Source organism: Rhinoderma darwinii, chromosome 1 (genome assembly GCF_050947455.1).
Source record: "Rhinoderma darwinii isolate aRhiDar2 chromosome 1, aRhiDar2.hap1, whole genome shotgun sequence".
NCBI lineage: Eukaryota > Metazoa > Chordata > Amphibia > Anura > Rhinodermatidae > Rhinoderma > Rhinoderma darwinii.
Window position 1 is genome coordinate 429,961,265 of NC_134687.1, and position 26,877 is coordinate 429,988,141.

General features: G+C 40.0%; 1 protein-coding gene across 1 annotated transcript in view; it reads left to right on the forward strand.

Moving 5' to 3' along the window:
- The first annotated feature begins 1,875 nt into the window (after window positions 1–1,875).
- FAM222A (family with sequence similarity 222 member A) overlaps window positions 1,876–26,877 on the forward strand; it is an 82,723-nt gene continuing 57,721 nt past the window's right edge. Inside the window, exon 1 of the mRNA XM_075830620.1 lies at window positions 1,876–2,828. The gene's annotated coding sequence lies outside the window, so the exon portion shown is untranslated. The remainder of the gene's footprint in view (window positions 2,829–26,877) is intronic.

The window sequence follows — 26,877 nt, forward strand, 5'->3', positions numbered from 1 at the left end:
CTTCCATTTTCTTACTATTGCACCAACAGTTGTCTCCTTCTCACCCAGCGTCTTACTTATGGTTGTGTAGCCCATTCCAGCCTTGTGCAGGTCTATGATCTTGTCCCTGACATCCTTAGAAAGCTCTTTGGTCTTGCCCATGTTGTAGAGGTTAGAGTCAGACTGATTAATTGAGTCTGTGGACAGGAGTCTTTTATACAGGTGACCATGTAAGACCGCTGTCTTTAATGCAGGCACCAAGTTGATTTGGAGCGTGTAACTGGTCTGGAGGAGGCTGAACTCTTAATGGTTGGTAGGGGATCAAATACTTATTTCTCTGTGCACAATGCAAATAAATATATAGAATTTTGACAATGTGATTTTCTTTTTTTTTTAATATATATATAATCTATCTCTCACTGGAAAATCTAACCTAGCCTAAACATTCTAGACTGTTCATGTCTGACAGTGGGCAAACTTACAAAATCAGCAAGGGATCAAATACTTATTTCCTTCACTGTATGTGTGTGTGAGTACAGTATATATATATATATAGATAGATATGTGTGTGTGTGTGTGTGTGTGTGTGTGTGTGTGTGTGTGTGTGAGTGAGTACAGTATATATATATGTGTGTGTGTGTGTGTGTGTGTGTGTGTGTGTGTGTGTGTGTGTGTGTGTGTGTGTAAGTACAGTATATATGTGTGTGTGAGTGTAAGTACAGTATATGTGTGTGTGTGAGTGTAAGTACAGTATATGTGTGTGTGTGTGTGTGTGTGTGTGTGTAAGTACAGTATATTGTGTGTAAGTACAGTATATATGTGTGTGGGTACAGTATATATATGTGTGTGGTCTGTCTGTGTGTGTAAGTACAGTATATATGTGTGTGTAAGTACAGTATATATGTGTGTGTGTGTGTGTGCACAGTATATATATGTGTGTGTGTGTGTGTGTGTGTGTGTGTGTGTGAGCACAGTATATATGTGTGTGTACAGTGTGTATATATATATATATATATACATGTGTGTGTGTGTGGTGTGTGTGTGAGCACAGTATATATGTGTGTGTACAGTGTATGTGTGTGTGTGTGTGTGTGTGTGCACAGTATATATGTGTGTGTACAGTGTGTATATATATATATATATACATACGTGTGTGTACAGTATATATGTGTGTGTACAGTGTGTGTGTGTGTGTGTGTGCACAGTATATATGCGTGTACAGTATATATGTGTGTGTGTGTGTGCACAGTATATATGTGTGTACAGTATATATGTGTATGTGTGTGTGTGTGCACACAGTATATATGTGTGTGTACAGTGTATATATACATGTGTGTGTGTGTGAGCACAGTATATATGTGTGTGTGTGTGTGTGTGTGTGTGTGTGTGTGTGTACAGCAGGTGTGTGTGTGTGTGTGTGTGTGTGTGTGTGTGCACAGTATATATGCGTGTACAGTATATATGTGTGTGTGTGTGCACAGTATATATGTGTGTACAGTATATATGTGTGTGTGTGTGTGTGTGTGTGTGTGTGTGTGTGTGTGTGTGTGTGTGTGTGTGCACACAGTATATATGTGTGTGTACAGTGTATATATACGTGTGTGTGTGTGTGTGTGAGCACAGTATATATGTGTGTGTGTGTACAGCAGGTGTGTGTGTGTGCAGTATATATATATATATATATATGAGCGTGTGTACAGTACGTACAGCAGCATCAAAAGAGAATGAGAGTTCCTAGTCCTGAAAAGCTTCCTACTTCCCCGCCCACCGCTCACCCGCCCACAGCCTTTACTCCTTTTCAATTGGTCATTCCTCTGGGATAGGCGTGCCGGGGGCGTGGCGACCAGAGCGGAGACAGAAGCATCGTTCTGGTTCCCCGTCAGTTCCCGACGTGCAGAGCAGCAGAGAGGACTCTGTGGCCGAGCGGCTGCTGCATGGGCGCAGATCCATCCGGCTCATCCATCAATCTCTGCACGATCGGTTCTGTCTCTCCGCTTCCTGGTATCCCCCCTCTGTGTATGGCGGGGAACCTGGCACAAAAGCCCCCACAAGCCTGAATGTGTCGGGGATTTAAGCTGCTGCCAGACATCCAGGAGGGGATCCAACACACAGGGGAGGATTAAGTGGATGTTGCATGGTGCATATTCCTCTTCTGCAGCACCGAGGCTCCAGCACCGGGTCACAGCACATTTTGCACTTCTCTTGGTAATATTTATTATCTGCAGCAAAAGGCATCAGTGGATCTGGATCTCCGACTACATAGATGCAGTTCTTCTGTCCTCTGTGTGGAGTTTACAAGATTGATAACAAAGACATTTCCCTTCTTGCCTGTTAATATTTAAATTAATTTTTGTATTGTTTTCCTGCTTTTCTGCTGTCATCGTGATATGAAAACGCTGCCCCCGAGGCTTGAAAAGAAATTGAAATTTCACTGCTAAGAAGAAAAAGAAATCGAGATTAAAGACCCGGAGCTTCCTTCAGATCAAGACTTGGAGTGCTCCTCTGTTTTCTATAAAGATCAGTTGTACTGCTCATTTCCCCTCTGTCCTGGAACATACAAGATACTTTATTATTATTATTTATGGTTTATTTGACACTTGGATTAATGGCACCAACTTCAAGTCAATGCAAAAACACTACATGACACTTAAGACAATTGCTGGTTCTTAAAGCCAGAATTTCATTGCAACTCTTTGTATGCTGATCCCCATCCCAAGGCTTTTACCACTGATAGATTAAAGGAATATTTCTGAAGACCTTATGGCTTGGATTGAGTTTTAGAGTCCTGCTAAGACTTTTTATTTTTCCTGGATCAAAGGCAGTAAATCAGGAAAAAAAAGAGATTTATGGTAAATATTTTCAGGTCTGGGCTTAACATGTGAAATCTTTCCCAATTTCTATTTTCAGGGTGTAAGAGCAGATGGTGGATTTTCCTCCCAGCTCTGTTCCTCTTATGAATGCTGCTTTAGACTAGTTACTTTATCTTAATCGTCACCCATCTGTGTATCATTAATGGAAACCTCCTTTTTTTCTTTTGAACCCTTTGATTTGTCTGAGTGTTTAGATTTGGTTTATTCTGTATACGTCTTGCTGCAATCCTTTATGATGTCTGGGAATATTTAATCTTGCGTTCGGTGAGGACCTGCTGTACAGATAAGAGGGTCCTGACAGGGTTATGCACTTTGTTCCAGCACTTCAGAGCCTTTATTTGCTACTAAAGTCCGCAGAAAGATCTTCTATGGTCGTCCTAGTCCCTCAAGACCTGGCGTAAGTCCTATTTACACTAAATCCTAGACTTGGCGTTCTGTATTTTATCTTAAAAAACTGGATCTTTTATATTCTGGATGAATAGCACTTTGTGGCTCTAAAGGGTTGGTCATTAGGCCTTTGTCCCTTAGGATTTATTGCTGGGGACTTGCTGTAATCTTTGCTGAACTCTTATTCCATAGAACAAAATGTAAATATTTGCAAGCAAAGGCAATGGTGTTATATATCTTTGTCAACGTCTCTGAAGTGGCTTAAAGCCATTTGAAGCTTCTTCTGCTTGTATAAAGTTGGGATGATTTATTTTCCATCTCACGAGATAGACAGACAGACAGACAGACCGTATCTCTGTGTGAGTAAGGAGGTATGTCTAGTCTTAAATAAGAATTGATCCTGCATTGTCTTTTTATATTATGGTGACATATTAATTGTACTGTACGGACTGTGGTGCGTCTATAAATCTGATCGTGCAAGTCGGATAAATATGATGGAAATTGAATTCAGAAGTAAAAGGGATTAGCTAGTATTTTCTGGTGCCATATGGATCAAGGACAGAATAGATGTCATTTTAAATACTGGTTGAATATATGACCCTTGTGCTGGTTTTATCACATAGTTGTATATAAAACAATTTCTATATTGTGTTTTTGCAGCTTTTTAGTTAGTTTGTTTCAGTACTGATGGTAATCAATTGACGTTGTTCTCAGTCTGTGTGTTCCTATGTAGCCGTATACAGTCGCCTGTTCTTGCCTTAATTATATAGGATTTTTTATATATAATATATATATATAATGTTTGTTTTTGTTTTTTTTCCTGAACTTTTTTTATTTTGGATTTGTGTATTGCACATTTTTTTGCCCCCTTTCAATCCACCAATATTTACCTAAATTACATTTTGACTTTGTTTTTTTTTCCTCTTTTGGCTCTCAGATATTGCCCCTGATACAAGCAGATCATTCAGTTTGCACTAATAAGATACTATCAATAATTATTGTGGCTATTCCTTCTTCCGTTCAGTTTTTTAGAACTGTTATTGGATGCTAAAGTTAGTGTGTAATAAAATATCGAACAAATTTTTTTTGTAATGATCACCCAAATAATGACTTTTTAGATAACCAATCCCCATCCATCTAAAAGTAGTGTGCTTATATCTGGTGTGACTGCAATAAATAAGTGCTCCACCCTAGTGACTGGCACTGGATCGTCATTCCACGCATAAAATTTTGTTCTTAGTTCCTACCATGTGCAGTGATTGGATAGAGCGATGGACTGTGAACTTTGATGCCTGTCCCACCTGTTGAAAGTAGTTAAAAAAAAGAACTGCAGTTTCCTGACATAAGGCAAGGAAATTAGTTTATTGGGTGAGGATGTGCTTTTAAAACGTGTAAATCTATAAAACAAATGGAATGTGTTTATTACTGTGTCCGCCTTGACCTTGTTCAGAAGAGTCTCCAGGTAGTCATTGCACATCAAAGGAAAACGGCAAATGAAGTATGAGTAGAATTGCAAGTATGTAATTACATTGTCCCAGCTATGGCAAACCTCACATAATGAACACTTGGTAATGGTGGTCTATAGCTGCAAATCCAAAATGATGGCATTGTGAGAGGACTAATTAAATCGGGAAAATGCTAAAGACCACGGCTGGAATTTATAGCCGGTTGTAATCTAGATAAGGTTCTTCGGTTTTATATGGCAGGTATATTCTTATTTGGACTACTTCTAAATCGTTTGTCTCTACATCCGAAAACAAATAGGGGTTACCTGAGATATAGGCCTCACAGAGCCGCCTAACTATGCATGACCCACTCTGCCCTCCATTCTCCGAGAGTGATCAGCAGTCAAGACCTATGGTTGGAGATTAATGTGCTTGTTTTCCATTGTAGGGAAAAGGTCCGTTTTGGATTCAAGTAATACTTTGGGTGTGTTTTATCTATCGGTCCATTAGCTGAAGGCTCCTTTAAGGACTGGGTGTAGTTTTCCATATACCTGTTACTGAGTTTAATTCATTTTCTAGATGTCGGCCTGAGCTGTTCATTCACAAGTTTTATATATTTTGATCGGATGGGAATCGGAAATAACCGTTCAAATCCTAGTAAAATGAAGCTCTACGATGAGAATTCTCTTCTGTTACAATACCTTTTATAGCGATGATGGTGACAAGAACTAGAAAACCCAAAAGTTATATTTCAGGGTGCCTGGTGGTTTAATGCTTTGTTCCCTTATAAGCTGTAGTTCGGTGTTTATTTTTAGAAGGGACATCTGTATATAGTTTAATTGTTATCCGTTTCTTCTCCTAATAGGTACCATGATGGGTTTAGTTGGTGTTTGTTTAGCTGGAGATTTAATGGGAACAGTCAGATTAGTAGGCATCGTGATGAGCAGGCCTCGCAGATGGGTCATTCCTTCTTTTGTCCGTCCTTGTTTTGCTGCTGAAGGTAGACACAATAAAACTCTGTTCTGCCTTTCAACCTCCGACCAGATAATAAGGCAGAGAGGAAATGAAAGGACTTAATGGCATATGGCCTAGTAACCATTTACAAACAAGTGGAGGCTGAAAACCCTGGGAGAGACTATCTGAATTAACTCTTCTAAGGTAAACGGCTATAAAGGATTTATATAATGTATATTACATTTCTTCAGAATACAAAGCTTGACTATACTATGAAATGTTAGCTTTATGTTTATCTACTCCGCAGTATCTCTAAGGAGGGGGCATTAATATCCAAAGTAAACGTACATTGTAAGTTTCACTAGATGTGTAGATCCCAGATCCTCTTTAGATCCAAGGTGGAAGGTTTTATGGCACCGAGGAAACCCCCACAAAAGCATGGAGAAAACATATGAATGCCTTACAGGTGACGTCCTGTTTTAAACCGAAGCCAACCTGTGCAACATCTACATAGTTTATCATTTCACCCTGTGATTGGTTTGTTTCCCTTCTGGAACAACCGTTCCAACCCAAACTCTAGAAATCTATAGCCTCCTGATGTAATATCTCTTCGTGGAAGTATGTGTGTGAGATGTATTTGCACTTTGCTAAATAGGTAATATAAAGCATAAGAAACATGATATAAGAAATAGTACTTTTAACGTTTCGCTGAATCCTAAAATATCCCGTTCCAGACTGCTGAATAAGAAATGCACATATAGGAAGAAGCTTTAAACTAAAAATAAAAAAAATACATTCTAAGGCCAAGATTTGTCTTGTTCACGTTTTGTTTTAGTCTCTACAATATTGCATTACTGAAGTTTGTATTGCATGATGTCCCACATATAGTGTAATGTTACAAATATTGGAATTTGCAACATATACTGTTTAATAGGGAAGAATAATGCAGAATGGGATCATTACATCTGCCATGCATTCGTCTGTGTGTAAGATAATTCTTTGACTGTATATGGTAATTTTCATTTCTAGAACACCAAATTCTGGTTTGCTTGAAGTGTATAAAAAGTTATACAAAGATGAATCTAGAGGTTTGTTGTCTGCCAAGTGGTCTTGAGCATGACGGTCCATAGTACGGGGATGTCCTTGCACAGCAATGTTCTCTGTATGTCATTTTATTTTCAATTTGATAAGCGTAAGTTACAGATATAGACACGTTGTTGTATGGAGACTACTGAGCAATGGGCAAGCAGCCATATAGACAATGAAGGAAATGGGTTTGTAGATCAGGAGTAAAATAATCTAATATTTGCAGCTTAATTCTCTTGTTTTTACATTAACATGGTTGACCTCTAGATTATTAATGTGGTGATGTGGAAATGATTGCCACAGGCAGGTACTTTAGGTATTTCAGCTTGGATGACCTATTACACGGTTTAATAGTAAAAATAATCTGGGGGGGGGGGGTTATTTTTATTTATTTTTTCTTGGCTTAGTGAATTTGAGTTTATCAGTGGGATGGAGATTTTCACAGGTCTAAATGAAGCCAGTCCTATCAGCAGCCCATGTGACACTGTGCTAGTTGCAATTATATAGCGTTAAATTCTTTTTCTGTCACAATTGATGGAAAAATAGCGCAGCATACTGGGCTATTTTATAATTTTTCTGTGCAAAATGATGGCCATTATGACAGACACCATTTTAAGTCAATGGGGTACGTTGGGCGTCGTTGGTGTCGGTCGTATGAGGGATCCGTCACCGATTAAATCCCATTTCTCTGCTCCTTTGACATAAAAACGGAATTCACGACGCAGACATGAGCTCAGTCTAGGGTTAAAATGAATGTGTATGCAAATTGCTCATTGAGATACCTGGTTATTTGTAAGGAGTGTGTGTAACTGGTTTCCTTTAGTCCTGGCCATGAATACAGCACATTTTGTGTCCTGTTTATTGATGTATTAGCCTTTTTTATGCACTTACCTGGACGTAATCAGACATTCCTGTTTGGTAGGATGTATGGTTAGGGTATGTTCACACGGCGGGGGTCCGTAACGGCTGAAATTACGGGGATGTTTCAGCCTGAAAACATCCCCGTAAATTCAGCCGTACCGGCATGTGCAGGCGCTTGAACGCCGCGTCAATTACGGCCGTAATTAGCGCTGCTATTCATTGGAGTCAATGAATAGCGGCTCCAAATACGGCCAAAGAAGTGACAGGTCACTTCTACTACGCGGGCGTCTATTTACGCACCGTCATTTGACAGCGGCGCGTAAATATACGCCTCGTGTGAACAGACAAACGTCTGCCCATTGCTTTCAATGGGCAGATGTTTGTCAGCGCTATTGAGGCGCTATTTTCAGACGTAATTCGGGGCAAAAACGCCCGAATTACGTCCGTAAATAGGCCGTGTGAACATACCCTTAAAGTGTACAGTTCGTACTTCAATGGAGTATGAAAATACATATTTTATTTTACTTTAATTCAGCATGAGCCTAGAGCTCTTTATTAAAGGGAACCTGTCCCGGAGGCCCCCTTCCCTTGCACAGTGATCTAGTGAGCAGAATTACACCCACTAAACTCCGTCCCTCAGTGCCAGTCAGGTGTTGAAAATAACAAGCGTCAAGGGATCGCTAATGCATGTATGTTGTTGCTCCTCTACACTGACTTGTACACTGACTTTTTTTTATTTATTTTTTACATTCCGCACATACATATTATTTAGATTTATCTTCTCCTTTCCCCCATAAACATTCTCTCAATATTGACCATGCATGTTGATTCAACCGGGGTAGTGAGCTAAGAGACTGAGACATCACTGGCACCGCTTATCTCCCAGGGAAATAAAGGATTGGATTTAAGATTGAACCTGTCCAACCCTTTTTCTCATAGGATAACTGATCTGTTGCCCTAAGATACCATTCTAATGAGTGCAAATACTGAATAGTAACTATATTGGTAATAATCCTCCTGCTTATTACTACTGTATTTTATTACTAGCACGATCAAACGTGAAGGAAGTTCTTTGTAGTATGTACAATAATAGTAAAGGCGTAAACATTGATTAAAATTTTGGTAGTTGTCTATTTCTCATATTGAAAATGCAGAATGGGGCTTTAGACTAAAGATTCTCCAGCAAATTGTTCTCTGCAAGTCATTGAAGGGAAGAGATTGTGACCTTGTGTAGAGTGTACTTCTGGGTAGTTATGCAAATTAGGACTGGATTTTGGGTGCAGCAGTTCACCAATAGCCTCTTTACTGATGCCTCTTTCCATGAAAGCTTATGTGCCATCTTAATCCATATATAGGTGTTTTAGTCCCATCCTGTTCTCTAAACGCACCCTTCTCTATGAACTGTAACCCTCCCGACTCTCCGGTAGCCAGCGTCTATACTACACGAGTTCTTTTCAAGACTGATTTTGCATTTTCCAAGCATATCCTCAGTCGCCCCCTTTTTGTCATTCTTTAAACCTGGGATTTCCATTCCAGAGCAACTGGAGTGTTACCTCCTGGTTCAGTGTGTAACCTGACAGCAATGTCAACCCTCTGTCTTACGGATACATAACTCCTTCATTCTGTCATCGGGTGCAAGCAACAGTAACTTGTATTCTTTATGTAAATCTAGCAGCCACATACAGGACTAAAATTAACCCATTTGCTAAAAGCTAAGACGCCAGTACGGACTAGCTGTTTACATTACCAATGGAATGGAGGGCAATGACATATAGATGAACACTGGAGACACATCCTTATCAATTTTTTTAAGGAGTCCAGGTGGTATATGTTGCACTCTACTTTACTTTACTTTTATTTGATCCATGACCATTTTATTACTATGTCTAAAGCGATCATGCATCTCTACTTTGTGCTTTTTGGGACTGGTAAGTTATAATTTGTGACCTGCAAATAAGTACAGTTTACCTGTGATGTGTGTGTATATAGACCATTTTATTAGTAATTATCACCCAAATAATTACTTTTTTCAGATAACCAATCCCCCTGATCTAACATCATTGTGCTCATGTCTGGTGTAACTGTAATAAGTGCTGCTTCCTAGTGGATGGCACTGGATCATCATTCCACACATGAAATTCTGTTCTTACTTTCTACCGTGTGCAGTGATTGTATAGAGCGATGGACTGCGAACTTTGATGCCCTTCCAACCTGTTGAGAGTAGTTAAAAGAACTGCAGTCTCCTGACATAAGCCAAGGAAATTAGTTTATGGGTGAGGAGATAGAGCGAGAGATATATTTTTATATATATTTATATATATTTTGTATTTTTTTTAAAATCCGTTTTATTTCCTGATTTATTTTACACAAAGCAATTGCACTTCCTAAACGGCCAATTCAAGGGCTTTTTGGGGGTCCACATTGAAGTTTCATCTCATGGATTCCCCACCGTGAGTGACCTTTCTTGGCCAGGGAGCAGCTTTGACCAGAATCATGTGATCAATCCAGAGCAATGTGGACTCTTTTCGCTCCATGGGATCCCAGTCCCAGGACCTCCAAATAATAGTTTGTATGGAGTGTTTAGTAGGTACAATTGAATCCATTAGATTAGTGTCATTAGAACTTTTTGCAGGTGCCTACATTTAAAGGGTATGGCCTTCTTTTTGATCAATGTCTTTTTTTGATCACACCAGTCAAGTTAGAATGATGTAGTAGGCAACCAACCTGTAGAACTGGATAAACAAGTAGAAATTTCAGTGCTTGAACCAAGCCGTTTAGATTTAGTGTTTTGCCATTTTAGTTTTGACTGTTTACCAGCCAAAGAAATATTTTATTGGAAAAAAAGCTTGATGTTATGCATTATCTCCAAAATCTGTTTTCTGCGTGGTCTCTGATCTAATTCTGCTTTCAATGTCTTACCCTTTGATACGTTTAACCTTTGATAAATAGGGTAAAGATATTTCATTATAGCAATGTTATTTCGCTGCCTTTGAAGTGACTGGATTTCAGTTACTCAGTAGCTACATGACCTTAAGGCAAATCTTTTAATCTTTCTGAACCTGGGTTAAAATAATTTGATTGTAAGCTCTTAGAAAAAAAGCTTTACTTCAAACTATATTGCAAAAAAACCTAGTCTTTGGAAAGTCCTTTTTAAATATATAGTTCCGATTTTTCATCTAAATCTATACCTGTATTTATTTATTGTTGCTTATATATGGTGACGTATTCATCTCTGTACGGAGATTGTTACCATTCCCATAAGTTCCTGCCCCTATTGGGGCTCACAATCTAATTTTCCGATCACGGACACACACGAGGGCTAATTTTATGGAAATCCAGTCAAGCTTTCTGTTTTGTTTTTGGAGTTTGCAAGTAAACTGGAGTACCGGAGAAAACTCAACATGGGGAGAGCATACAAACTCCATGGTTATCCTTGGTCAGATTCAAACCCAGGACCGCAATTCTGCAAGTGCCAAACACTGAGCCACCGTGCTGCATGTAGAAAAGTTACAAAGCATGACCGACTCCAAGCTTCTTGGTGATCCAAGAATTCCATTTTATTACATGTGGAGCTTCACTATGCTCATTAGATGACCTCTACCAACTTGCATTGGTGCATTTTTATTTTTGATATTTTTAATAAATTAAACAATCAGACCCTGTATGGGGAGCAGTTTGTGATTTCCCAAAATCCTTGCTATGACTCCTAGAATTGGTGAGATTAAATCAACAAAAATGCACCATTATGTTTCCTGGTCTAAAGTACGTTTAGTAGTTCCTCACTACTTTGTTGACCAATATCTACCAGCAAAACCTTGGCACACTAATGCATGGGGCAGTGTGTGACACAGGAATCCAAAGAGAGAACAAATTCTGCTTAGAATAAATTGGAGATGCGCTTTAAGTTGCCGTTCAGCCAGAATGTCAAGTAGCCATTTACTGTTTTTTTTTTTTTTTTTGTTTGTTTTTTTTAACGTATCCAATTCCTTTCTAGGGTTTTGAGAGAAGTACTGTGTCCTATTAAGTGTTTCCTCAGTAGCTGCACGATGGTGTATATACAATCTCATTAGTATCTGTTAATAGATCAGAAAGAGAACTGTTATGTTGAAATATTTGAGATTTTCTATTCTCTTTATGTAGACCTAGAGTTAAAATAATGCAGCTTATGGTTCTGCTGTTCTATCTTGTATTTGTGTTATATGGAGCATCAGACGGCCATTTCATAAGGCGGGGAATACACGGTTGTAGTTTGGTCCAAGTTGCTAAGTGATGCCAATCGATAGTTTATCAGTTTTATCCCCTTTGACTAGGTAGAGAAGATAGCAGCCGATTAGAAATCTATATAAACCGTTGGACTGCTCACTGACTCTTAAAATTGGTACAAGTGACTGATGACCAAGATATTCTGTAGAAAAAGAACAATATACGTGACTTACTATATTCCAAGATTTTGGTACTTGTCATAATTGTTCTATAGCCAAAAAAAAAAAGAGCCAGTAAAATATTTGCGATGCCTACTACAGTTTGTATTGTATCAAAATAGAAAATATTATTGTGCTTTGAAAACTTTGTTATGACTTTTCGGGTTGGCTAATAAAGTATTGCTACTAATACTTTTTTGCATTAAAAAGACAAAGTATTTAACATCACATAGTACTTTCCATGTATAAAACGGTTCAAGAAAGATTTGACCCTCTGCATTTTCCTTTGTTGTGGTAGAACTGTGTTCACATGTCCGGTCAATGATCCGAGACGACTTTAGTGTTTTATGGCTGGGTGTAACTGAACATTACACTTTGCAGGTGTTTGAAGCCACATAATACTCTTCATATTTCATTATGGAAATCCTTAAATATATCTAGTTGTGCCATCTCCTCCTTATAGGGGAAATTCATCCAAAAGTGATCTTTGGATATGTCAAACTCAAACATTTGCCAAGGTATAAAACTGTAGTGTGACCATACCCCGTTTTGGCTCTGTCTTGAATTTCTACTGGAATTCTGACATAACCTATAAAGCAAAGAGCCACATTCATGTCTATTGACATATATTGTGTCAGGGAATTCTAGTGAAGGAGAACTCCGAGTGGAACCAAATAATTTGGGGTATTCCTAAGAGCATTGCAGCCCTTTCTGGAAATTGGTGGTGGTCCAAGCTCATTGTCTCCACCAGTTAGATTTGGCAGTTTTTTTTTCGATTTTGAAGCTTTTAGGCTTGGGGCTTCTTTTATCCCACTGTTTGTAGATGTTCTATCCACTGTACATCCGGTTTGACCCGCCAAACTTTTATTCCACTTTGGCGAGACAACATTGTCTTTAGTTACGGAGTATGAAGTGCAGGCAGGAATAACAAGCCACTCGAACTGTCTTCCTGTAATGCACTTGAATACCAAAATTAAAAAATGTCTGTCCCTAGATTTGCAATATAATTTGTCACATTTTTTTTAAATGTCACAAAAATAAGCAATAAGTCAGCTGTGACTTCTGACACGTTGATAAATCTGTCTCGCTGTGTACTAAGAATAATTTTAATTAAAATAATTCTCTAGAATCCATTTTTTTCTTGTTGATGCTTCATGCAGGGCCTTTTCTTAGAAGCCCAGTGTGTTTAGAATGTAAGTGATTCTCTGCTTAGTGAAAGTATCTTCACTGCTCTAAAACATTCCCAGCAGGCTCTTGTCAGATACAGGTCATTAACTTTTTTTCATTGAGAGTTTGTTTACACGGCTGCAATAAATAGTATGTGCGTTGCTGCTCTCTAGAATTTCCTATGGATCGCCTCTTCCTCAAGAAGGCTTCAATGGTTTCATGTCCATGTGATCAGAGAAATAACTGCCCTTGTGGAGGGACACAATGGGGCAGATTTATCAGGGTGTTGTATGTGAAAAGTCCTATAATGCTCTGCCTTTTATATCTACGAATCTAGAGGATGCATATCACACGTCATTTAAAAAAACTATGAAAAAAAGTGTGTGTATATATATATGTACTTTTTTTTTTTTTTTTTTTTTTTTTTAATCATGTGTGATATGAAAGTTCTTCACACATGTATGGAAATGAACAGTGTCATTATTTCAATAAATCCGTTAAAATTCCAAATTTTATTTTTATAAAAATATTATTTTGAATAAAATGATTTTTTTGCTATGGCCCTGGCTAATTACTCCCGTTTTGTTCATACTGTGCAGAATATTATCATATACCATAAAAGGGCAATGGAACAAAACGACAAAGCATGTTAACATAAAAGTTGCCAATGTCCTTCACAAATCTGTAATTCTTCTGGAGGTTCTCAGAACTGGCATTTGTTAGGTGAACTCGTGGTTGTGGGTGCAGGGATTGGTGAACATTACCCAGCCTCTCCTTAGCCTGTAATGGCCAATAACAGAGAACAATAGCTTGCATTCATCTGCATAGTACGTAGAGATAAGACCGACTTTAGGTTAATGTCCCTTTTAAGCCACGCGTGTATTTTGAGCTGTCATGAAAATTTGCACTGCATACCATACCAGTCCCTGATTGAAAGGACCTGATGGGAAAGCTGCAGGTGTCCTACCTTATTACTCTTGCCCACTGCTTCCCTAATTGCCAAATAGTTGCATTACAAAGGGGTTTTACTAGGAAACACAACTTGTGTATAGAGGAGTGTATTCACCTTGGGGCATGTCCAGACCAAAGTATACTGTAAACTTTATCAAATTCTGTATTTTAAAGCTCAACCTCTGACTGTGGACAAATAGTAGTGGTTTAAAAACCATGAACACAATAGGGTTAATAACAAAAAGTGTCATGTTTGCAACTCTAGAGGAGATTAATTCATTTTGACCTTAATTGAGACTGGATAAAACCGGACCCGACGGGCGGAAACGGCGCCAAATTTATCATAGTGGCGCATGAACAATTTGGGGCTTGTGGCTAGACGTATTAGACCCGTTTCTCTTTCTAATGCCACCTCCTGGCTGGCATTCTTTACACCAGTATTATGTGGCAAAAAATATGGTGCACGCTGTTAATAAATCGAGCGCATTTTGTGACTCCTCCTTAGCATGCCCTTTTTTTAGACCCTTTCCAAAACTGTCAAAGGTGCAAAAAGTGTCTAAAACGCATCATAAATTTGGCATATTTACTATACTACTTTTCTGCATTTTGCTGAGTAAATATCCCCCCCCCCCCATTCTTTTTGTTCTAATGGTGCAGAAAATGGCACCTGTAACAGAATTCTACTACATTGTGAGGCATTTCATATGTCTGGCATTTTGTCTGTACAACGAATAATTGCTTTTTGAAAAGGAACAATTATCGAAAAATACATATATGCTTTGTTAGAAACCTCCATTTGGTGTAATGGCCTTTATCTTTGTTTCTATGTAGGTTTTAACATTTTATCTTGATCAATTTATGGACCCCTTCACCCCATGTGTATTACCTACGTTTTAGGCTGTACATCAGGAAGGCTTCTGGCGTACACTCAAAACGTGTACATATAGGTCCATTGGCCCAACGCAGGCCAAAAGAGTGGCTACGCTATTCCATCCCACAGGATCTTGCGTTTCATGGGCTTCTCAATATCTTTCCGTGACATATGGTAAACGGATACCATATTAGTCTATGGGTGACTAATGCTTATCAGTGGCATCCGTTACTCAGACTATAATGGTATGTGTTTAAAGTATACGTCCTGAACTCTCATCAACCTAGTTCATGACGTATGCGTTTAACGGCTACTATAATATTCCATAGTAACTGAGACTGGATGGTCATCTTGACGAAACTCTGAATATTGTCCTCTATGGTGACTGCAGTCTATAGGCGTCCGTGATTGCGGAAGCGTCGCTATACGATGGCAGGAGATTCCTCAAGAAAATGGCATTTGAACGATTGTTACCTTTCAAGTGGTTGGTACATGTTGGTGACATTTGGAGCCTCCCCCCCTTTTTTTTTTTTTTTTTTTTGGTGGACCCATAATTAGATGCACTACGGTCCATATTTGCGGACAGCGTGCCAGATATGCAGATGACTACGGATCCGCATTTGTGTACAGTAAAAACGCTATGGTCTGTTGCATGAGGCCTAAGGGCGTCTCGAAGGCCCCATACATATAAGACTGAAATAATTTATAAGGGAAAAATAAGGTTTTTGATGCCTGACAGTTTGTTTTTCAATGGAATTGTACAGATTATGGGTCACATTAAAGGTGGAGAAAGTTCTGAAATGATTAATCTTGGACTGATTTTGTAACATGACAAAAACCTGGCATTTTAACAGGGGTGTGTAGACTTTTTATATCCACTGTAGGTGGAACAATAGAAAGACCTGTGCAGCTTTATAGTTTCTGTCGAAACCGCCTCTCCAGCCGCACCTCACCAACTGCAGGGGGCGTCCCACCGTTTGAAACTCGCTGATCCGTATGATGGAGTCTGGGTTCTGGATTGTTGGATACTGGTACATATAGGTGAAGGCTCATTTGACACTGATGTTTTAAAAAGAAGCTGATGGTTTTTCTTCCAGATTCATTAAATCGCACTGCTGTTTCTGTGACTTGCAAGCTTACATGGAAAATGTGGTCTGTCTAACTCCAGAAACCACATTCTGTAATGCAATGACCATACTAAATCTGGCTTGATCTTGCTGTCTTTCCTCTGAAATTCTTTCTGCTTATTTTGATTCCTCCTTCTCGCAGCTGTCAGTGATTTCCTGTATTAGTGACCACATTATCTAACCATGTAGACACTCGGGGAATGAAAAAATGTTGCGACTTTTCTGATTTTGGTTGCCTCTATCAAGTGGGTGGAGCTTAGCAAAATGGGCAGGATAAATTGACACCAGAATTGGCACAAATCTGCTCCTACTCATCGCTTGAGCAGATTGTTTTTTTTTCTGACGGCCAGAGATGCGCCTCTTAATAGATTAGGCGCGCCTTACTCCAACTTTTCAGATTAATACTAGTGTATGAAACGCCAGTCTTCAAACCCCCCCCCCCCCCCCCCCCGTAGCTGTGGTCACCAATAGTTATTCAGTGCAGTACAGTCAACCTGCCCATTATACAGATAGTAAGATGGTACCTGTTCTCCACAAAGAGAGTGGAAATGTCAGTTGAAAAAAATGTAATACATATATATAGGGCTGATGATGTAATAACAAAAACTGTCTGTCTGCGTGGAGTTAGGCATTCAAATATCCATCATAGGATAAATCTGCTCTGATTTTTATTTTTTTAAATGTACCGCTATTGTGTTTCAGTTGAAGTTATATGTGAACTGGGACCAATATATTTGAGATGGGGGCGGGGGGGGGGTTCATGGTTTTTTTTTTTTTGCAGCTTGTATTATATCATCAAATTTCATTTTATACATTCACTTGTTCAAGACAGATTGCCTCTTATTTGCTGAGTTGCATCTCTGGGTTGCAATTGCATTTTGGCGAAAAACTGGTTAAATGGAAGTCTCTTGTGTGCTATCTTGTAGATAAGCAGATGGCTCCTGTCTGCTGTCTCTGTATTAAAGCCAATCCATTGCATTGATTTACTTTCATTGCTTTGTGAAAACCGAAATGTGGGTAGAAAGGCTACTTTAGGATAGGTGGACTTCCAGTTTCTTCAAATGCTACTGGATAGCAGTGTAGTCTAGGAACTGCCAGACGCCGGGGAAGGTAGAAAATGCTTGCTAACCCAAGATTTATTAATCCTTGCAGTTTAGAAAGACGTCCATCAAAAAAAACATGCTTATTCTTGTCTAATAAAACCGCAGACCTCTGCAGAACATCTGAAGCAGCAGATAAGACACGTTTTTACTAATAGATTGCAGAATATTCAATAAGGGAGTTACTTTGCTTAATTTAATAAGGGCAATAGTGCAAAGAAATTCTAGCTAGATCTTAGATAGATTAGACATTAGAGATCTAAATTTTTTTTGTTTTATATAATCGTTTAAGGTAAATTTTCCCAAATATTCATTTAAAAAAAAAACTCCATTCCCTCTGTATCCCTACAATATGGTAACCAGTGCTTGTAGCCTGCTGCCAACCATTAAAGGGGTTTTCCACTACTGGACAACTGATGACCTATCCACTGGATAGGTCATCCGTACATGATTGCGTGTCTAACACCCAGACCCAGCACCGATCAGCTGCCTATGGGCCCCGGCTGACATTGCACACTATGCATTGTACGGAGCCGGAAGCTGTTTGCTCCGTACATTGCGTAGTGGCTGTGCTGCAGAACTGCAGCTCTGCTCCTATTCACTTGAATAGGAGCAGAGCTACAGTATTCCAGCACTGCCACTATTCCCTGAACGGAGCAGTCTTCTACCGGCATGGACGTCCAGTGCCTGGAGGCAGCAGGAGCAGCTGATTGGTGTGGGGTCCGGGTGTCGGACACGCACAGGTCATAAGTATATCATAAGTATATGACCGATCTGGTGGATAGGTCATTAGTTGTCCGGTAGTGGAAAACCCCTTTAAGAGTAATCACTATACCACTTTTACACCTGCAGATCGAAGTATTTGTCCAATAAAATGTGGCCATGGATACTAAAGACCCTTTTACACAGGCCAACGATCGGGCAAGTGAATGCTCGTTCCAGATCACTGCCCTGTGTAAAACGATCAGCAACGATCAGCTGATGAATGAGCACATGCTCGTTCATCGGCTGATCTTATAGCTTATGCTGCAGAAAATATTGTAGTCGGCAGCACATCTTCCGGTGTAAACAGGGAGACGTGCCACTGGCATGATGGTAATGGGTAATGCTTGGGGACGAGCGATCAAAGTTAGTTGTGAAAAAGCTGTTTTGTTGATTGGCGTTCGTTGCTGCGGCCAAAATTGGCTAGTGTAATAGGACCCTAAGATTTGGCCATGATTAGACCTATCATCCGATTTTTGAACGTTTATCTTTAAACTTCATATACACCGAGATATTTTTCTATGATCAATACAATTTGGTCGATCCAGATGGTTATGATGGAGTAGGGAAAGGTAATCATTGGTGCGGAAACAAATGCTAAGACCTATGGCAATGTTTTCTTGCATTATGCAGTGGGCAATAGTGCTGATCCTACTATGACCTTCCTGCACTTCTACCTGTTGCTAGTCACCTGCCCAAATACATTTAGGTGCTGCTTATCAGACCACTGTCATTGGAGAGTATGTAGAACACTATGAAATAATTCCAACAGGAAATTCTTGATTTCACCAGAGTTCCCCTTTAACAGTTCATCCATGGTCTTCTGTGAATAATTGTGGTTTCCTAAATGTAGTCATTGGGGAAGATGTACTACATGTAAGTCAGAAACACGCAGGACCCGATCTCAGCCGAGCTGTCAATTCAGCTAAACTGAGGGAATCGGCTAAGACAGAACCATACAGCTTCTATGTATACAGGATACATAGTAGCTATATCTTAAAGTAATCCATTAAAAAAAAGTTGCTTAAACACAAAATACATTAATTTAATAAAATGCTTACCAAGGTGTTACATAGCCTTTCAAGTTTCCAGTAATCTATGTGGGCATGAAAAATGAATACGAACCTCATACAGTCTGCTTCATCCATACAGTGCTCTGTTCGAGACGAACACTACAACGCTCGGGCTTGAATTCTCCTGGGTCATATATGCTGGAGGAGCAAAACTAGTGCAGGCAGTTCTGAGTTTCTATTAAAATGTGTGGTTTCTTGGCATGTGAACGCCGCGGTTGAACCATACATAGGGGTGTTAGTTAAAAATTATTTTTAGCCCATATGATCCTTGGAGAAACAGTTGAGGACTCTATTGCTAAAACTTGCAAAAAAATTATTTGTCACTGACACGTAGGATGTTCCGCTATAAAATGTGCTGCTGAAATATGTCACAGGTCAACAACAATTTAAATGGTGTAAAAAGGATCTATTTTTTGCTCAATACATACCCCCGCTTCAATTCCTTGAGCATCGGCACTGTCAGAATAAATAAAAGTGTTCAGAAAGAAGTTTAATTCAGCTAATGTATCTGTATTGTCAAGTATAAATAAGGGTACGAACCACTACGATGCTGAAATGTCAGGAAGGAAAATAGAATATGGAGAGAAAAGTAGACCTGAGAGAGGGGAAGAGCTGGGATGGAGAATTGAAGCCAAGAAGAAAATGAAGAATGATACCAGGCAATGACGGGAGAATAATATGATAATTGAGTTGAGACAGAATGGTAACCTTTTAAGGCCGGGTGAGTGAAAGATATTGGAGATAATGAATGAGTGGAGTTAGCATGGTGCGCTGGTATCGCACTACAGGATAGAAGAATCTACTACCGTTTTAAATCTGCTCCGTCAAAGAGTAAGGATTGGTGTTTCCCAGCTGTCTGTGTTTGAGCATTCAATAATAAGTGCAAATTAATTTTACAATCTTGCCGTGTTATTGATTTTATGCAGGAGGCCTTAAGCCAGCCATATTTTTTTCCTATAGGCAACAGTGAAAATACTGACCCCTGTAGGCTGTAAAAGAGATTTACCATTATTAGCTACCTATGTGAGTGGCAGATGATTTGTAACAAATCGCGTGTGACTTTTCTCCTCCCTATGTCATGCTCCTAACCAATCATTGGACACATCCATGCAGTTTCTTGCAACAACGTCTATAACTTCACTATATATATAATATATATGTGTATGTTGCCTGTAATAAAATATCCCAAAAATCTGGTACTGTATATGTAAACCCCACAGAGTAGCAAAAGACTGCCATGTTAAAACAGCAGTTGGACATTTGGTACACTACGATTTCGCCAGTACTCTAGACATTGAGAAAATAAGTTGTTCTGAATCAAGTATAAATCCTATTTTATTAAAGGTCTGTGCATAAAAGATATAAAAGTAAAAAACTATATACCGGTATTCAGTAAATGAAGCAAGATGACGAGTAATGCACTGGGATCTGCTGCGACTTTATCGCGTGCCATACACTTTTGTACACCGGTTTGACGACAACCTGTCTAGAAAATATATAAAAATGTTGGCATCTATGTCTTAAAATGCAATTGTATACAGCGAACGCTGAAGTGACGGATGAAGTTTGTGATTTTTAAAGAAAAGCATTTAACAGGTTTGGTTGTAAGGGGAAATCTAGCGATGAAAGTTCGATGTGTTAATGTAGTCTCGCGTGTCATAAGAGCACCAGCGTAAATTGCTTTTTAGATTAACATTTAATTAATAATGAGGCCCAGCTAAGAGGCTTGTACGTTTTTGTGCTTCTAAATGGGCAGAGGAATGTTAAACGTGGCATCGCCAAGTACACTTCAAACCTTGTGACAGAAAGTCATTCCACGCTAGTTTCTCCAGTCACCTATTTATTTTAAAGGACTTGCCTAATAGTATTTAGATATAGACCGCTAAAACCAATACTAAAGCTCCTCGTTTCTTTATATGGCAGCGGGCATTCTGGCGTTTATCCTGGTCTAAAAAAGTGAACACGAGGTAATTCCCTGTTCTTACAATTGTGCAGGTTTAGAGCATCACCTTTTGATAAGAACTTGAATTTGTCATGCCTTGGCACTCTCTAGGTGGCATTCATGTTCTGAAGGGAACCTTTTGTCCCAGTAAATGCTAAAATATTACACAATAGCTGACCTTGCGATCAGAAAAGGGAACTTTTATAATTGAAATTGAGGGAAAAAAAATAAATTCATTCTTTATTTAGAAAAGTTTGGTAAATAAAAAAAATAGCACCTCGGAGATGACATGCAAAAAACATATAGACTAGTACAAAGTGTGCGATTGTGAGTCCGTGGAGGAGGGGCCATACATATCCTGTGTAAATGAATACAACAAAGAGGTCCACAAAATACAGTAAAGTTGAACAGAACGTGGTACGAATATTTTACAGATATGAAGTCTAGCGGTTGGCCAAGATACCTGAAACAAATGTAGTATGCTGTCGGGAAAGAGAAAAAATTCACTACCAAGAAGGTGTATGAGGCAAATGGTGGAAGCCCGATTTTAGGCCAAATTACCGGCGGTCTAAAATGAAGAAAAATGTGGAGAAACGGGAAACCAGGTCAATATTAGTAGCAACCAGGAAGTTAGACAGTGCATATTATGGTCCCATGGAAATGTATCCAGTACATTATGCAGGGAAGCCTTCAAGTATTTTTATGGAGTGGAGATTTCTCTTTTTGAAGTGGTTTTTCCCCACTAGAGACATTTGTATCTGAAGGATATGGGATAATTTCTTATCAGTACAAGCCTGGCCTCTTGGACCACCACCAATCATGGGGATGCCCAGTACTGTCTTCCTTGCAGCAAGGTGGCTTCACATGCGGATATACAGAAACGGTTGAATGACTGTGCTTAGCGGTTTCTGTGAATCCCATAGACTTTTAAAGGAGTGTGACCCCCTCCTATGTATGGACATATTTACATAGAGTAGAAATATAAGAAAATATTACTTACAGGTTGTGGCATTGGAAATCGTAAATAATGTCTGCCTTGGAAATGCTATTACACAAACCGTGTTATCATTCTGTTTGAAACTAGACTCCACATAATTTAGCATTAGTTTTGAAAAATAAAAAGCTCAAAACGTTGTATATTCCTGTATGTAGACACAAACGCAATGTCCACAGTTCGAGGTCCTCCATCTCTGAAGCAATACGGCTCTCCGTTCTCTTAATATTTAATTGGAGACGGCGATCTCCATTCCAAGGTTATATTTAAGTCACTACACCAACTATCACACATTCTTAAGGGAAGGCTGAGCTGTCTTTAACTGTTTTAGTGTAAAGTATTTTCAGATTGCAAGTTTTCCATCAGAATGAGGTCATTATCGGTAAGCACCGACACCCCACTTTTTGGTCAATAAAACTGATCTAAAACAAACCAGTTAGAATTACATTGAAGTCAACGGGATGACAGATGGGAAAAAACATATGCAGTGAATGACATTAGTTATCATCCACTACCCCATTGACTTCAATATGACCTGCTAAAAAAACTCTTCATGCTGATCGATGCCTTTTAAGGCTATGTTCACACGGGGTATTTTGCCGAGTTTTTTGACGCGGAAACCGCGTCGCAAAACTCGGCAAAAACGGCCCGAGAACGCCTCCCATTGATTTCAATGGGAGGCGTCGGCGTCTTTTTCCCGCGAGCAGTAAAACTGCCTCGCGGGAAAAAGAAGCGACATGCCCTATCTTCGGGCGCTTCCGCCTCTGACCTCCCATTGACTTCAATGGGAGGCAGGAGAAAGCGTATTTTTTGCTGTTTTATGCCCGCGGCGCTCAATGGCCGCGGGCGAAAAACGGCGCGATAATTGCCGCGAAAATCGGCGTGCAGGGAGAGGAATATCTGCCTCAAAGTTCCAAACGGAATTTTGAGGCAGATATTCCTCCCCCAAAATACTCCGTGTGAACATAGCCTAAGACAAAAGTGCCAAACAAATTCCAATTGTAATTACAGAAATCCTCTGTAAGAAAACAAATGTTACTCTTTGCGGCCACAAAAGTTATCTAATAATTGATACGTGTGAACATATAAATGTGTACATATCATGAAATACGGGGGGGGGGGGGGATACAGCCCCTCCTTGGGAAACCAAAAATCAAACGTATGTTTTATTTTTCTTAAATTCTGTTGTCACCAGACTATGACGCATGGTCTTGTCATGGGATTGTATTGCACACTGTTGTGTAAAAATGTTGGCATCAGGCGTTTTAAACTTCCACAATCTGTCCTTCCCACCTTGGCACAAAGCCTTTCTCATCCCCTGTGGACTGCTGAGACGTTATGATTATATTTCACATAAGTAAGTCTTATTGAATAAATAATACCCTTATGTATTTTTAATTGAGGCTGGGCAAGTGGATAGTCAACGGAATTAAAAGGTTATTCTGCAGCTTGAGGTGAACCACACACTTTGTTTAAGTGAAGGGCGACCTGATCTGTAACTTGTTAGCTGTACATTAGGATGGTAAAACTCACTCTATATAGAAAACCCTTCAGTAGATTTAGGCTTATTTTTTACAAGTATACCTGGACAGCGCTGGAATTGAATTTAAAATATAACTATATATATATATATATTATACATTCTTTTTCACGAGTCTCTCAAAGCGCATTTCGCCTAAAAATAAAAGTACATTTTATGTTAATATAAAGGGCCATTTTCACGAGCAAATTTGTCAGATTCCAATGCTAGTGAGCGATCGTGCACGATAATCGCTTAATGTGAATAGGTGTAGCGACTGAACGTCTAGCGATTTTAAAATACGTGTTAATCATACAAGTTTATTTTTATGTTACCATAAACTGTTTGATGGTTGTTCTGACATTGTGGTATGTATACATGAATCATTTAAAGGGCAGAATCACACGAACCGTTGCGTTTTTGCGCGCGCAAACAACGCAGCGTTTTGCGAGCGCAAAAACCATTTGACAGCTGCGTGTGTCATGCGTGTCTGATGCGCGGCTGCGTGATTTTCGCGCAGCCGGCATCATAGAGATGAGGCTTGTCAACGCCCGTCACTGTCCAAGGTGCTAAAAGAGCTAAATCTTTCAGCACCCTCGACAGTGAATGCCGAACACAACAGCGAAAAACCTGTAAAAAAAAAAGAAAGTTCCTACTTGCCGAGAACTTCCCGGCCGTTGCCTTGGTGACGCGTCCTTGGTGACGCGCCTCTCTTGACATCGGGCCCCACCTCCCTGGATGACGCAGCAGTCCAAGTGACCGCTGCAGCCTGTGATTGGCTGCAGCCTGTGCTTGGCCTGTGATTGGCTGGAGCTGTCACTTGAACTGAAGTGTCATCCCGGGAGGTCGGACTGCAGGAAGGAGACAGGAGTAATCGGTAAGTTAGAACTTCGGGTTTTTTTACAGGTTAATGTATTTTGGGATCGCAAGTCACTGTCCATGGTGCTGAAACAGTTTAACTCTTTCAGCACCATGGACAGTGACTATCTCCTGACGTCGCGTACCGATAATTTTTTTGCCGGGATCGGCCAAAACGAGTTTGGCCGAACCCGGTGAAGTTCGGTACGCTTGTCCGGCTTCGCTCATCGCAAAGACACTCCGTTTGGATGTTCGGAAACAGAAAAGCACGTGGTGCTTTTCGGTTTTCATTCATCCTTTTCACTGCTGTTGCGCGAATCACGCTCGTCCCACGGAAGTGCTTCCGTGTGGTGCGCGTGATTTTCACGCACCCATTGACTTCAATGGGTGCGTGATGCGCGAAATACGCAGAGTTATTGAACCTGTCGCGCTTTTTGCGCAGCAGACAAACGCTGCGCAAAAAGCACGGACTGTCTGTACTGCCCCATAGACTTGTATTGGTCCATGCGTGCCGCGTGAAAACCACGCGGCCCGCACGGACCGAATACACGCTCGTGTGAATCCCCCCAAAGGCAGATATGTGATAAATAGGCGACCAAACGATAAATTGGTAACAAAATGATAACGTGTGTAAACGCTTGTTTTAATCGCTATTTGTTCACTTACAGAAATAGTATCGAAGATCGCTAATACAAATATCTGCTTGTGTAAATGAACCTTAAGTCTCTGCGTAGTCTTCTGGGGGAAATGTAAGTTACCATCAAACCTCTCACTGGGGTAATCCTCTGGCTTTCCCAATACGGTCTCTGTAAGGCTGGGTTCTCACTGAGTTTTTTTTGCAGGAGGAAAATCTGCCTCAAAGTTCCGTTTGGAATTTTGAGGCAGATTTTCCTCTGCCTGCACGCCGTTTTTTGCCCGCAGCCATTGAGCGCCGAGGGCATAAAACACCACGAAATATGCTTTCTCTGCCTCCCATTGATGTCAATGGGAGGTCAGAGGCATAAACGCCCGAAGATAGGGCATGTCCCTTTTTCCTGCTAGCCGTTTTTTTCTGCTCGCGGGAAAAAAATGCCTCCGTCTCCCATTGAAATCAATGGGAGGCATTTTCGGTCGTTTTTTGGCGCGGTTTCTGCACCAAAAGACAAACAGAAGTCTTATAAAGACATAGTGGTTTTTATGTGCTGAAGTATGAAATCCAGCCCTCTTCAAAGGGAATTTATCATCAAGAAGTAAGACGTAATATTTCATAAAGCACAGAACACTTTTGAAAGGAATATTTGTCACAGGTCTGAGAAAAGCTTTATTCTATAGAACGAAGAAGTGTGACTCCATCGTCTTAATTTGCTTTATCCTGAATGTCCTAGTCAGTGTCACAGTGTATAGGTCATGAGTGACTGCCACAAGATGACATGCAGCCAGGAACTGTTAGCAGGCAGTGGTGAACTTGTCTAGTAGTGTCTATGTACATATCTAACATGATCAAGGCGGATAGCAGAAGACATTGGTTTATCAGAAAGCAAAGGGAAGAGAATTTCTTAAATTGTTCCACCAAACATACCTTAAGCTGGATTTCCACGTAACAATTTTTGCCTATAATTCAACCGGAAACTACGCTGTGTCCGGAATTTGGGAGCTACGTAAAAAGCGTAGTTCTGTGCTATGCTTTTTCCGGAACCCTGATTTACTTCTATAGGAGTTATGGAAACCCCAAATCTCAGTAAGCTTGGCTGTTTCTGTATTCTCGCCCACCTGGTAATGCAGTGACTGGGGAGCAGCGGAAGCTGAACAAGTTAGGACGGGTGTCGGGGTGCTCCGTTCTGGACGTAGGTGCGGGTCCCAGAGGTGGGACCCGCATCTATTGGACATTTGTCATATTCTGTGGATATGCCATAAATGTCTGAGATGAGAATACCACTAGACAGGCCATCAATGTTAAAGTCCCAGTAAACACCTTGAAGACACTCACATTTTGATATTCAAAAGGGGACAAGGCTTGCTAGTCATGGCTGTCAAGCATATCTAGCAATATGAAAGACAGAATTTTGACTGTTGGAAACCTTTAGGATGAGTTCTGAGATGTTTAAAAATGATTTTGCATGACCTGCCTAGGTAGAGTCGTGTGTTAACCTTAAACCATACTATCCCCCGCCCCCATTTAGTAACGACACATGACACCGAGGTTGGATGTGAAATGGCCACAGCAGCCGTTTATTAATTTCACAGTTTTATAAAAACAATTTAAATCCGAAACATTCGGATAACTAGTTAGGAATCCACCAGAGAATTCCTCCTAATAATTCACATGACCCAACATGGGTCAGAATCATAAATAACCATTAAACGTTAACATTAACCCGAGCAGAGGAAGTCCTTGAAGCCCCTTCAGATGTTCCTTTCAAGAACACACCGAATTAGCCATCTGCAAACCACTAATTACCTCCAGCCGTAAACCAGCTCGGAAGCACCGTTCACCTCTGCAGATGGCTCCACCCACTAGAAGTCCACTTCAA